Here is a 12,334-nt window from a genome sequence, read left to right as displayed (position 1 = left end):
ATTTTTAATAGTGAACTATCATTTTGCAGGGATAATACATTATCTGCCTTTAGAGGAATGTTAATAAAATGTCATAGTTGTACTAGAAGGGAGGAGTGGCATTTTCTGTATATAAATCTGCCTACATAACTTCCTCTTTGCTGACATTAGAGATGGGCCTGAACCAAACATTCAAATCTAGATTCTGAATACTCTGAGGTTGTTGAGTTTTAATTCAACCTATCACAGAGAAATGTAATTACTTGCAGGTAACTTTTAAGATGTGCATATGGAGTGTGTATTATTAGCCTACTGAAATCATATGGAAGGATTCATATTTATTTATTTTTTTCCAAATGTTTATCTCTTATTTCCAGTTATTTAAAATTCCAAACTAAACAGGCACTTCTATTGATAATCACAAATGTTTATATACATGTATATGCATATTGAAATTTGCTAGCATTATTTATGTTGAGACTGAGTCATAATAACTAGAATTATTACGCAGGTGTTTTGATTTGCTTTTAGCTCAGCAGTTGAATAGTTTTGGAAAGGTTGGCATGGATCAGTTTACAGGATCTGGGCTTTTAACTTGAATCCTCATGATTCAAGGGAGAATATAGGTAAATAAAGCAGATTCTCTGCTGCATCCAGCTTTTGTCTCGCACAGCAGAGCAAAATAGGGTTGGAACTGTCAGGGATTATCTGATCCAATCACAGCACAGTTTAAAGCAGCTTGTGCCACTTAAGTATGGTCCCCTACAGATCATAATCTAGATGAGGGTATGAAAAGCCCATCCTGCTCCAGTCTCTCTCACTCCCTACTTCTAAAAGGCCCCTGCACTGGGACTTATTAGAAAGAGGTGAAAGGAAACAGATTTCCTGGCTTTATACCTGCTGTGGTCTCCCTCACACTGGATGTATCCCAGTAAGGTATTCAGAAAAAGTTTCTGTTCCCTTTTCACTGTCTGAGAACCTTACATGCTTGTCTGTGATGGTATCAAGCTTCTGGAACTTCCTCCAAAAAAGACCTTCCACAGCAGGTAGGAGTGAGTGCCAGAGTTCAATAAAATGTTTTAAAACTTTGGAAAGAAACATTAATTTCAGTTCTAGAGATTGGTGAAGATTTGGGTTGGTTCTTATTTGTTTTCTGAACTTATTTGTCTATCCTTAGATTATTTTTTTTAAATTGATGAATAGTTAAAAAGCCCTTTGGAGATCCTTGGATAAAAATGCAGGTTATCATCAGTGTAGGAAAATTAAATATTTTCCCTTTAGATCATCAGGACCAAAACATGAAACTGTGTATTCAAAAATAGCTATAATATGAACTGTGAAACCCAAAGCTCTGAAACATAAAAGAGCAAACTACTCAGACATTGTAGACGCTATTGACATGACAGTACATTCATGTACGTTTTTTAATAAATCATGCACCCAGAATTTGAGAAAATATTCTTGTGGACTGTCAAATCACAAAATGTCAAGTCTCTAGGATGTAGATATTTCCCCATGAATTTAATAGATCATCCTAGTATACTATTTGAACACTGGCATCTGTGTTTTAATATAATTGAATACATAAGCTATAGAAGAAAAATGACAATTCATAACACGATTCAAATTTTTCATAAGAGAACTTGATTTGATGAGTAACACAAATACAAGTATTAGAATTGGATCATACAACAGCTGTAAACAATTCCAAGCAGTTGTGGTTTGATTCATAGCTTAATGGAATGCAAAGAACAAAGAGTACTTGTGGCACCTTAGAGACTAACACATTTATTTGGGCACAAGCTATCGTGGGCTAAAACCCACTTCATCAGATGCATGCACTGGAAAATACAGTAGGAAGATATATATACACAGAGAACATGAAAAGATGGGTGTTGCCTTACCAACTATAACGAGACCAATCAAGGGGGCTATTATCAGCAGGAGAAAAAAACACTTTTATAGTAATAATCAGGATAGCCCATTTCCAACAGTTGACAAGAAGGTGTGAGTAACAATAGGGGGGGAAAATTAACATGGGGAAATAGTTTTACTTTATGTAATGACCCATCCATATCCAATCTTTATTCAAGCCTAATTTAATGGTGTCCAGTTTGCAAATTAATTCCAATTCAGCAGTTTCTCATTGGAGTCTGTTTTTGAAGTTTTTTTGTTGGAGTATTGTGACTTTTAGATCTGTAACTGAGTGACCAGGGAGGTTCAAGTATTCTCTGACTGGTTTTTGAATGTTATAATTCTTGACGTTTGATTTGTGTCCATTTATTCTTTCGCATAGAGACTGTCCAGTTTGGCCAATGTTCATGGCAGAGGGACATTGCTGGCACACGATGGCATATATCACATTGGTATATGTGCACGTGAATGAGCCTCTGATAATGTGGCTGATGTGATTAGGTCCTATGATGGTGTCCCTTGAATAGATATGTGGACAGTTGGCAACAGGCTTTGTTGCAAGGATAGGTTCCTGGGTTAGTGTTTTTGTTGTATGGTATCTAGTTGCTGGTGAGTATTTCCTTCAAGTTGGGGGTCTGGAGGACTGGCCTGTTTCTCAAGATCTGGAGAGTGAGGGATCGTCTTTCAGGATAGGTTGTAGATCCTTGATGATTCGCTGGAGAGGTTTTAGTTGGGGGCTGAAGGTCACAGCTAGTGGCGTTCTGTTACTTTCTTTGTTGGGTCTGTCCTGGACTAGGTGACTTCTGGGTATTCTTCTGGCTCTGTCAATCTGTTTCTTCACTTTAGCAGGTGGGTATTGTAGTTTTAAGAATGCTTGATAGAGATCTTGTAGGTGTTTGTCTGACTGAGGGATTGGAGCAAATGAGGTTGTAGCTTAGAGTTTGGCTGTAGACAATGGATTGTATGATGTGGTCTGGATGAAGTTCGGAGGCATGTAGGTAAGTATAGAGGTAGTAGGTTTCCGGTACAGGGTGGTGTTTATGTGACCATTGCTTATTAGCACTGTAGTGTCCAGGAAGTGGATCTCTTGTGTGGACTGGTCCAGGCTGAGGTTGATGGTGGGATGGAAACTGTTGAAATCATGGTGGAATTCCTCAAGGGCTTCTTTTCCATGGGTCCAAATGATGAAGATGTCATCAATGTAGCGCAAGTGGAGTAGGGATGTTAGGGGACGAGAGCTGAGGAAGCGTTGTTCTAAGTTAGCCATAAAAATGTTGGCATACTGTGGGGCCATGCTATCTGAAGCACCAGCTTCTTTCCTAGTGAAAACAGGTGACAGAATCGCCTGCTTATTAGATTCTAAAACAGAAGAGATGTAAGGATAAACAGAAGAGATGTAGTGAGGTAGCAGGCTCATGCAACTAGTCTTTAATGTTTGGAGACTTGGGTTCAAAATCCAACTTAAGGTCACAAGCAAAAGCAGTTTGGTCTCATTCTACAGTACTCCTAGTGGACCTGTGTATGGGCCACAAAGTTATCATACAATTTGGCAACTTTGAAGGGTCTGATCCAGTCATGGGAAAAGCTCCCATTGGCTTTGATGGCATTGGATTGGGCCCCAGAGAAGCAAGGGCATTGTTACAAGCCAGGAGTGCGGTGCACTGAAAGAAAAGTTTGAAGACTCTTGTCAACAAACTTCTCTCCTCTCCAAACTTCTAAACCATAAAGGTTTGTGATAACAGAGACATGATCCCATTCTTCAGGCCACAAAAATGAAAGATAAGAACTATCAAAGCAGAAATTAGAAATTTAAAATATGAACATTTGTCACTATGTCTGACAGTAGTTGTGTGCCTTTGAGTTTGAAGCTGTGTTGTGGAATTTATATTCTTTTCAGAGATAATTCTGCTGGTGCCAGACTACAACTACTGTAGGACAGATGGGCTTAACAGAGCATATGCATAAAATATAGAAGCATCAATGGAGCCCACCATGCATTATAGAATCATAAATGTATGGTGTTTTACCCATAACCTCAAGTAAAATAAAGGTTTCTACAGCTGGGCCACATTATTTTCAACCATTTAAAGCCAGCAACATATGCCTCTGAAACTTTACTTTGAGTGATTTGGGGTGATCTTTTGTTCCTTTGTATTAAATAATGCAAAGTTTCTCGATCAGCTTTTGTAATATTCAGTGATGTCATGGAACAAAAATGGCATAGTAAAATTAATGCATATTTTTTTTAAAATAGAAACTGATTTTGTATAAGACCACCTCTTTAGAAGAAGTTTTTACCATCCATTAGCACTTTGGATCAAACTTTCAAAAGTCTATGCACGTGACTTAGATGCAGTGTCCAATACATTGTGCACATATTGAATTTGTGTGATTTAGCATGTTGTGCGTGTTCCCTTTGTGCCTTCCTGCTCTGTTTAGTGTAGAGGCTGAGAAAGGCAGGATCCTGGCAAGCAGCAGTGCTGGCATTGAATTATCTCAACAGGGACCACTACAGTTGCAGAAATGTCTGGTCCCTACACAGATTCACAACTAGGGAGTTGTGTTCGCGGTTGGGTGGCGTTGGCAACAGTCTTGCCCTTTAAATTTTTGCATAGTAACATTTTTTTCTTTTTCTGATAAGCCAAGATGAAAGCTGCTTAAAGTCCTACAAAGGTCTCCCATAATGGTTCGTGTCACACATGTTTAGCAAGATGACTGCTTCCAGTAAAAGACTCAGAATTTTAATTAGGCACTTTAGTTTCAAATGTGTTTCACAGTTTATATGGCTGGCAAATGCTTCTTACCGTGTTCATTTACAAACAGTTATCCTTCTCAGGAATGTAAGGACAGATATTCACTATACAAAATTTTCTCCCAAGGGTACCACATCAGCTAATATACCATAGAAAGCTACTATAGGGAAAGTATGGGTTTTCTTCATTTGTTTGTTATGTTGTCAGTAACAAAATTCACTGCACTAAGGGGTTAAAACAGGGCGTCATAAATGGATAGTTAAGGGTTAATGCCTCTTTTACCTGTAAAGGGTTAAGAAGTTCACCTAGCCTAGCTGACACCTGACCAGAGGAACCAATGAGGAAACAAGATGTTTCAAAAGGAGGGAAGTTTCCTTTGTTTAGTCAGTTTCAGTTTCAGCTGGAGTGAAAAAGATCAAGAAACCAGCCTCTTATCAGAGTAGTAAGTTTTAGAAAAGGGATAAATAGGTTTATGTTTATTTCCTTTGTAACTTGTCTTGGTGCAATTAGGGAATTATCAAATTGGGTATTCTTGTGTGTATTAAGGTTTTGCCCAGGGGAACATCCTGTGTTTTGTATCAGAGGGGTAGCCGTGTTAGTCTGGATCTGTAAAAGCAGCAGAAAATCCTGTGGCACCTTATAGACTAACAGACGTTGGGCGTAGCTTTCGTTGGGTGAATACCACTTCGTCAGACCAGGAGTGGAAATTTCCAGGGCAGGTGATATATGCTAGCCAAGCAAGCGTAGAGTAATAGAGGTTAGTTTCAATCAGGGATGAGGCCCTGTTCCTTAGCGGAGAGGTGTGAAAACAAGGAGGAAAAACGGTGCTGTAATCGGCAAGCCATTTCACAGTCTTTGGTTTTAGTCAGAGCTGATGGTGTCAAATTTGCTAGTATGAACTGAAGCTCCACCAGTTTTTTGAAGTCTGGTCCTAATGTTTGTGCTGCAGGGATGGCACCTTAAGTTGCTATAGTGTGCAGGAGGTTGAAGTCGCTCTCCTACAGGTTTTTGTATATTGCCCTTTCGTGAATATCTGATTTGTGCATTGTATCCTTTTCGTATCGACTGTCCAGTTTGGCGATGTACATAGCAAGGCATATGCTGGCATATGATGGCGTAATTAACATTGGGACATGCAGGTGAGAACCAGTGAATGGTATGGCTGATGGTTAGATCTGTGATGTGTGCTGGTGTAGATAATGTGGGCAGAGTTGCATCACGGTTTGTTGCATGGATTGGTTCCTGACGCAGGATTTACTTATGGTACGGTGTGCAGTTGCTGTTGAGAATAACTTTCATGGTTGGCAGTTGTCTGTGGGCAAGTTGTCTGCCACCAAGGACCTGTGAAAGTGTGGATCATTGTCCAGGGATTGGTTGTCAGCTCCTCTGATGATGCGTGGAGGGGTTGTACTGGGGCTGGTATGTGATGGGCCCGTTGGAGTCCGTGTATGTTTCTTCTTGGGTTGTCTTGCATAGAGGCTTCTGGGTACACTCTGCGCGCTGTTGATTGTTTCCTTAATTTCCTCGATTGCGAGGTATTGTAGTTTTGCAGAATGCTTGGTGGACGATTGTTAGTGGTGTTGGTCCTCTGTCATGAGGGTTAGAGCATCGGTTGGTACCTCAGTGCTGGTGCCTGAAAGACAATTGGATGTGTGATGTTGCCGGAAATGGAGCTGAGGCATGAAGTAGGCAAGCGGTGGGTAGGTTTTTCGATATAGGGTGGTGTTAAAGTGACATCCTTATTTGCACTATGGTTCTAGAAAGTGGACTCCGTGTAGATTGGTCCAGGCTGAGGTGATGGTGGGTGGAGATTTTGAAAATCGTGGTGGAATTTTCTAGAGTCTCCGTCCCTGGGTCTCAGTGAGAAATTCATCAATGTAGCATAGTGAGAGAAGGGGCGTGAGTGGACAGAAGCTGAGGAGCGTTGTTCCAGTCACATAAAAATATTGGCTATTGTGGCGCATGCGGTGCCCTTAGCAGTGCCACTGAATATGGAGGTATAATATTGTCATCAAACTTGAAAAGTTTGTGTGAGTATAAAAGGCCAGAAGCTCAGCAGCCAGTTGTGCTGGTGGCATATCAGGGATACTGTTCCTGAGCTTGGTATTCCATCTGTGTTGGTGATTTGTGGTAGAAGCCTCTACATATCAGTGCTTACGATTTGTTTTGGAGTGACCAACTGCATTGTAGTTTCTCAGGAATGCAGTGGTTCACAGAGATAGACTGGAGTGGCGGTGATAGGGTCCTGAGAGAGAGTCCACATATCCAGACAGTTTTCATCTATGTCTTTGAGATTAGCATGATATTGCCTCCTTCCAGATTTTTTTTTTTTTACCTTTCTTTTCTTTAATTAAAAGCCTTCTTTTAAGAACCTGATTGATTTTTTCCCTGTTTTTTAGATCCAAGGGAATTGGATCTGAACTCACCAGGGAATTGGTGGAGGAGTCTTTCAAGGCTACCCAGGGAGGGGAATGTTTTGAGGGGAAAGAGAGTGTTCCAGGTACTCAGAAATCTGGATGGTGGCAGCGAGACCAGATCTAAGCTAGTAATTAAGCTTAGAAGCGTCCATGCAGGTCCCCACATCTGTACCCTAAAGTTCAGAGTGGGGGTGAGACCTATGACACAGGGCTTGGAGTAAAACCAATTTCCAATGACAGCATCACTTGTGTTCTTGCAATGTTTCTGAAAAGCTCCCTTCTTACTGCTCAATATATCTGTACAGTGTAGAGGATATCATGCTGGAAGTTTTTCTTCTGCAGAAACAAAGTTTCAGAAAACTGTTTAATCAGAATTCCTGATTCTTGTGCACTGACGGCTCTAATTTTTCCACACAGAAGGAATGAATGGAGGAGATAGTACGCTTCCTTTGATCTAAATTGTGGGCCCTGTAGCAACCTGCATGGAATTTAGAGGAAGGAACACAAGTTGAAGGAAGGAATAATTTGAAGGAGGCATTGGAAAGTTTGTCTAAGCAGTGGTAAAAGACTGATAGTCAGTGCACAGGAAATGTGCCAGAGATGCCAAGGGAGGAACCAGTGTTGCACCCTGCTGAGGCTTCAGGGGTTCTCAAACTTCATTGCACTTCTGACAATGAAAATTATGACATGACCTCAGGAGGGGGGATTAAAGCCTGAGCCCACCCAAGCTCTGCTTCCCCAGTGGGGGTGGGAGGAGGGTCAAAGCCAAAGCACGATCCTCAATGGCCTGGGCAGGTGGGCCAAAGCCAAAGCCCAAGGGCTTCAGCCCCAGGCAGGGGGCCTGTAACATGAGCTCTGCCACCCAAGGCAGAAGCCCTCAGGCTTTGGCTTTGGCCCAGAGTAGTGGGGCTCAGGCTTAGGCCCTGGGACCCAGCAAGTCTATGCCAGCCCTGGTGACCCCATTAAAATGGGGCCGTGACCCACTTTGGAATCCCGACCCGCAGTTTGAGAACTGCTGCACTAGAAGCTTAATAAACCCCTGGGGATCTACAGCGTAGAGGCTTGGATTCCTCTCAGAACAGTCCTACAGTGTGGCCAGCAGGGAGTGCTCACTAGAATCTGTGATAGTGAAGTAATGGTGCCTCAGAGGCACCTGAAAGCCCCTTCCACATGGAGGACCAGCCAGCCAAACCTTAAGGACCTCTCCACAGAGTGGGGTCACGATCTCACACTTGGAAAGATTAGCATCACTGGATAAAAAATGTTATATGTAGGACCCCATCCTGCTACCATTGAAATCGATGGAACTAAGTTCAGGTCTCTCAGCCAGAAGTGGAGGCTTCTTTTCTGTCCTCAATTTATAACATGTATTATGGAGAGTTATGGTGCTCAAAGGCCCAGGCTAAAACCTCCTTCCTGGTCACTTTTTATCTTCACATAGTTCCTTAGCTTTTACAAGGATCCGTAAATTAGCTGAATAACTAAAGTGACAGTTTCATTTTGGTCTTTGTCTTTGGGCTTTTAATCATTTAATAACTGTCTTTTGTTTTTTTAATAGGCTATTTTGTTCACTTAGAGTTCCATAAGAACATTAGAGAGTTTTCTTTTTCAAACATGAACAAAAAATCTCTTTGTTAAAAATAATGTGTTGTTATTTTAAATGTAAAGCAACATTGTTTGTGGTTTCTTAGTGACTATTACTTGTAATGGATGGGTAATTGTTTCCAGTAGCCTGTGTTCACTGCAGACAGTTTTTGCAGCTGGAAACTTCTTCTGGAATCTTCCTACAACCAATGTCTGCTGAACACAAGGTGATGTTTACCACACACATTTGAAAGTTGAGCCTTTAATTTGAGAAGTTGTGGAATATGTCATTTAGACATTTTGTATTTGATCTCATTCATTTAATACTTTTTCAGTAGGTAAATATATTATTAAAAGAAAGATTTTCCCTTGAGTCTTCCAAGAACAGTACAGTTTAGAAATGTGCACAGACAGAATAGTAAATAGCCTTAAATATTGAATAGTTGCATGTTTAGCCAAAGGGCTATGTATTATTTAATTTGCATCATAGCAAGGTTATTAGAATTATATTTCTAATGGTTATCTAATGTGACAAGTGTGAGGGGAGCCAAACAATATGGAAATACTGTAAGTTAATGGCCATGCTATTTTATATATCCCCCCTTCTGCGGCACCCCTGATCCCTAAGAGCCCCTCTTCGTCCCTCCTCAGGGGCTAAAGGTCTCTTAAGGATCAATGGGTTCTTGATTCTTTGTGCATGGTGCCTCCACCAAGTGGCCATGTGTGTAAACTATTAACAGTCCCTACAACCTTTTGTAAATTACAGTTTATAATTACAGGAAATAAAGGACCAATAAATATTCCCATTAAGCGTAGACGTTAATTACAAGAAGGGGAAGGGAACAGGTAAAGGGGCGTCAAACAAGAATGTCAAACAAATGAGTAATTAACCAACCAGCAGCCACAAACACTAACAAAACTGAACTAGATTAATCTAATGGGAAAGCCTGAAGTCTCCCCTTAAGAATTATCTAAACTTGAAAGTTGATGTGAAGGGTTATGATCCCTTGCTGGAAAGCCAACAGCTCTTCCTTTCAGCTGGAGGGAGTCCCTGATGGATGCGAGCCCTGGCTCCAGTTACAGAGGAGACTTACCAGGTGCTGCTAGCAGTTAGTCCTCTCTAGCTGAGAGAGGTAAAGTAGTGTTTCCTATCCTGTGTGGCAGAGGGCAACTCAGGAGCTCTCCAGCTGCTCCAGCCCAACCATCTGCAGCCAGCCCACCTCTTTGTGGTCACATTGTCCCTCTCAGGTTCAGCTCAAATGTCCCAGCCATGTAGTAGGCTCTTCAGGGCCTGCATTTTGTCAGCTAGGTACGTCAATCAGGTTGTGGTCTCAGTAACTCCTTCCTCTCTTCTCAAATATGGGGTATATTCAGGCACAGCTCACATGCTTGGGAGCTGGAAGTCAGGAGGGAGGAACAGTTCTAGCCATGTGCAGGCTTGGTCCAGCCCTTCCAGTCTGAGTGTACTTCAAGCTCAGGCAAGAAAGACTCTGTCTCAGATCCAATGCTTGCCTTTGTGCTGCTTCTCTGAATTCCCAAAACTGGCAAGGTAGTTACACTTAGCTTTTAAATCATGTGTAAATGAATGGCCTTCTAGGCTGTACATATGACCTCACACTTGCACTACTCTACCATTTTGAATACTAAGAGTTCATTTCTAAAAGAATGAGCAGAAAGGTGCTTTAAAGTGCTCCATAATATAAATTATTGTCACTGGAGAAAATAAAGGAACATTATATTAAGAATTGTATCATGCATAAATGCAATTGTATGTTTGCTTAAGGGTCAGACATATCGAAGGACTTCGGCCTACCAACTTTGGCAGAGATACTGCTGAAAATACTAGGCTTTCTGCAAAGCATCACTTAGCACCAATATGTTGATTTATAATGTATATTACATTGAAGAAGTTTGAACATTAGCAAATGTCATGTGCATTTCTATCCTAAAAAGTTACTGTAAAAACTATGATGTGGGTTTGTCGTCATTGTCACTGATTTTCATATCAGCTTTGCTCAGTTTTTAAGATTTGTTTTTAATGCCATCATAACTGGAAACAGAGAATCTGTGGGGCTAATTAGGTCCTCAGGAAGTTGGGACACCTGTGCAACCCCACTATCTTTAGATTGTTCCCTGAGTGATACTGTAGCAGAGTTGTTACCCCACTCCTGCTTTGAAGGGCTTAAAACAGCCCTCGGAGCAGGCTCTGGAAGGAGAAAGGCTAGGCTGACTGGAAAGGAGCCACAGCTGTTGCTGGCTTAATGAGGGCCCAGCTGGTCCTTATAAGAAGGCTGGGGCTAGAAGCCAGGACACACTCTCTCTAGCTACTTGGAGAGAGGAGGACCTGGGAAGCAGAGCAGAGCAAGCTGGGGAGCTCCAGCCTAGCAGAGCTGCAGGTTGAGGTGAAGGCACACAAAAGGGTACTAGGGTTGCTTGAAAGGGACAAATCTTTTTAGTACTTCAAATAAATAATTAAGGGCTTATATTTGAAGATGTAGTGATCGAGAAGAGGGAAAATCTTTATTAAGCAAAGCAGTAATTTCATAAAGAAAAACATTAACTCTTGTAGTTTGGATGACTGAGAGCCTCCTTATGGTATAAGGAATATCTTTGCAAGAAATACCGAACTATTTGAACTTCAAATAAAACATTCTTTTCTGAGGTTCTAAATGGTGATGAACTGCAGTACAATATAGTTGCAGGGACTCTATCACTGTGTATGTATAATCTATATATTCCCTTCCCTCATGGAATCTAAAAATTATTTGAGCTGCATCTTTAATAGCTTCAGTCAGAGTGAAGATTTTAAACAAGAGTTTTAAAAATGGTAGCAGATTGGTGATGCCAGTTGCAGGTTTCTGTAAACAAGGTTTGGATGCTGCTGGTCTCCTTATAGGGAGTGTTTGGCTTGCTCACAGGGCAAGAGCAACATGTGAGATTCACAGTTCTTCAGGTTCCATGAATGAATCACTCTTGGCAGTTCGTGAGCTTTCCCACCCCCTGCCTCCCTCTCAATACACCACCACTACTATCTGTTAATCTGCAGCAGTGTCACAGCCATTCCGTTTCTGTCATGTATCAGTGCTGCAGTCAGTCAGGCATGCCTGATCGTAGGCTTGCCAGCAATAATCCACACTTTCTATTCTCCAGCTGCTAACAGCCATGCTGTCAAAGAAACAGTTCAATAAGCCTATGATGGAAGAACTCCCTTTCCAAGTACTTAAGAGCTTTAATGCTATGTAGTCTATTGCTCACCAGTAATTTATGACTTGTGACAATCTTGAAGGTGGAGGTGGCAGTGCTGTTGTGTAACAGAAGGAAGACACAATAGCTGTGCCTGGAGCAAGGACTATTAAACAAATGCTTACGTAACCTGCAGTGAAGAGTAATACAAAGTTAATTAAGCAATGACATTGTTATTGGCATATAATAAAGTATATTTCTTGGACTGTAGAACAAGAAGCATTATACTTAAACCTACATGCACACATGCTTATGAACATTTTAGCTATTTTTAAGGCCTGTTCTGTTGCTATGTCTGAGTTTAGTCTGGGGGGGTGTGTGTGTTGTTTTTTGTTATTGAGGTTTGGCTTTTTTAGAAGGCCTACAATTTTCTTTATAAAGTGTTTAGCACATTTTTAGGCACTCACTATTAGAACTGGGTGAATAGGGAAGGTTTTGGTTCCT

This window comes from Chelonoidis abingdonii, chromosome 1 (genome assembly GCF_003597395.2).
Source record: "Chelonoidis abingdonii isolate Lonesome George chromosome 1, CheloAbing_2.0, whole genome shotgun sequence".
NCBI classification, from domain to species: domain Eukaryota; kingdom Metazoa; phylum Chordata; order Testudines; family Testudinidae; genus Chelonoidis; species Chelonoidis abingdonii.
Note: the sequence above shows the minus strand (reverse complement) of the source record.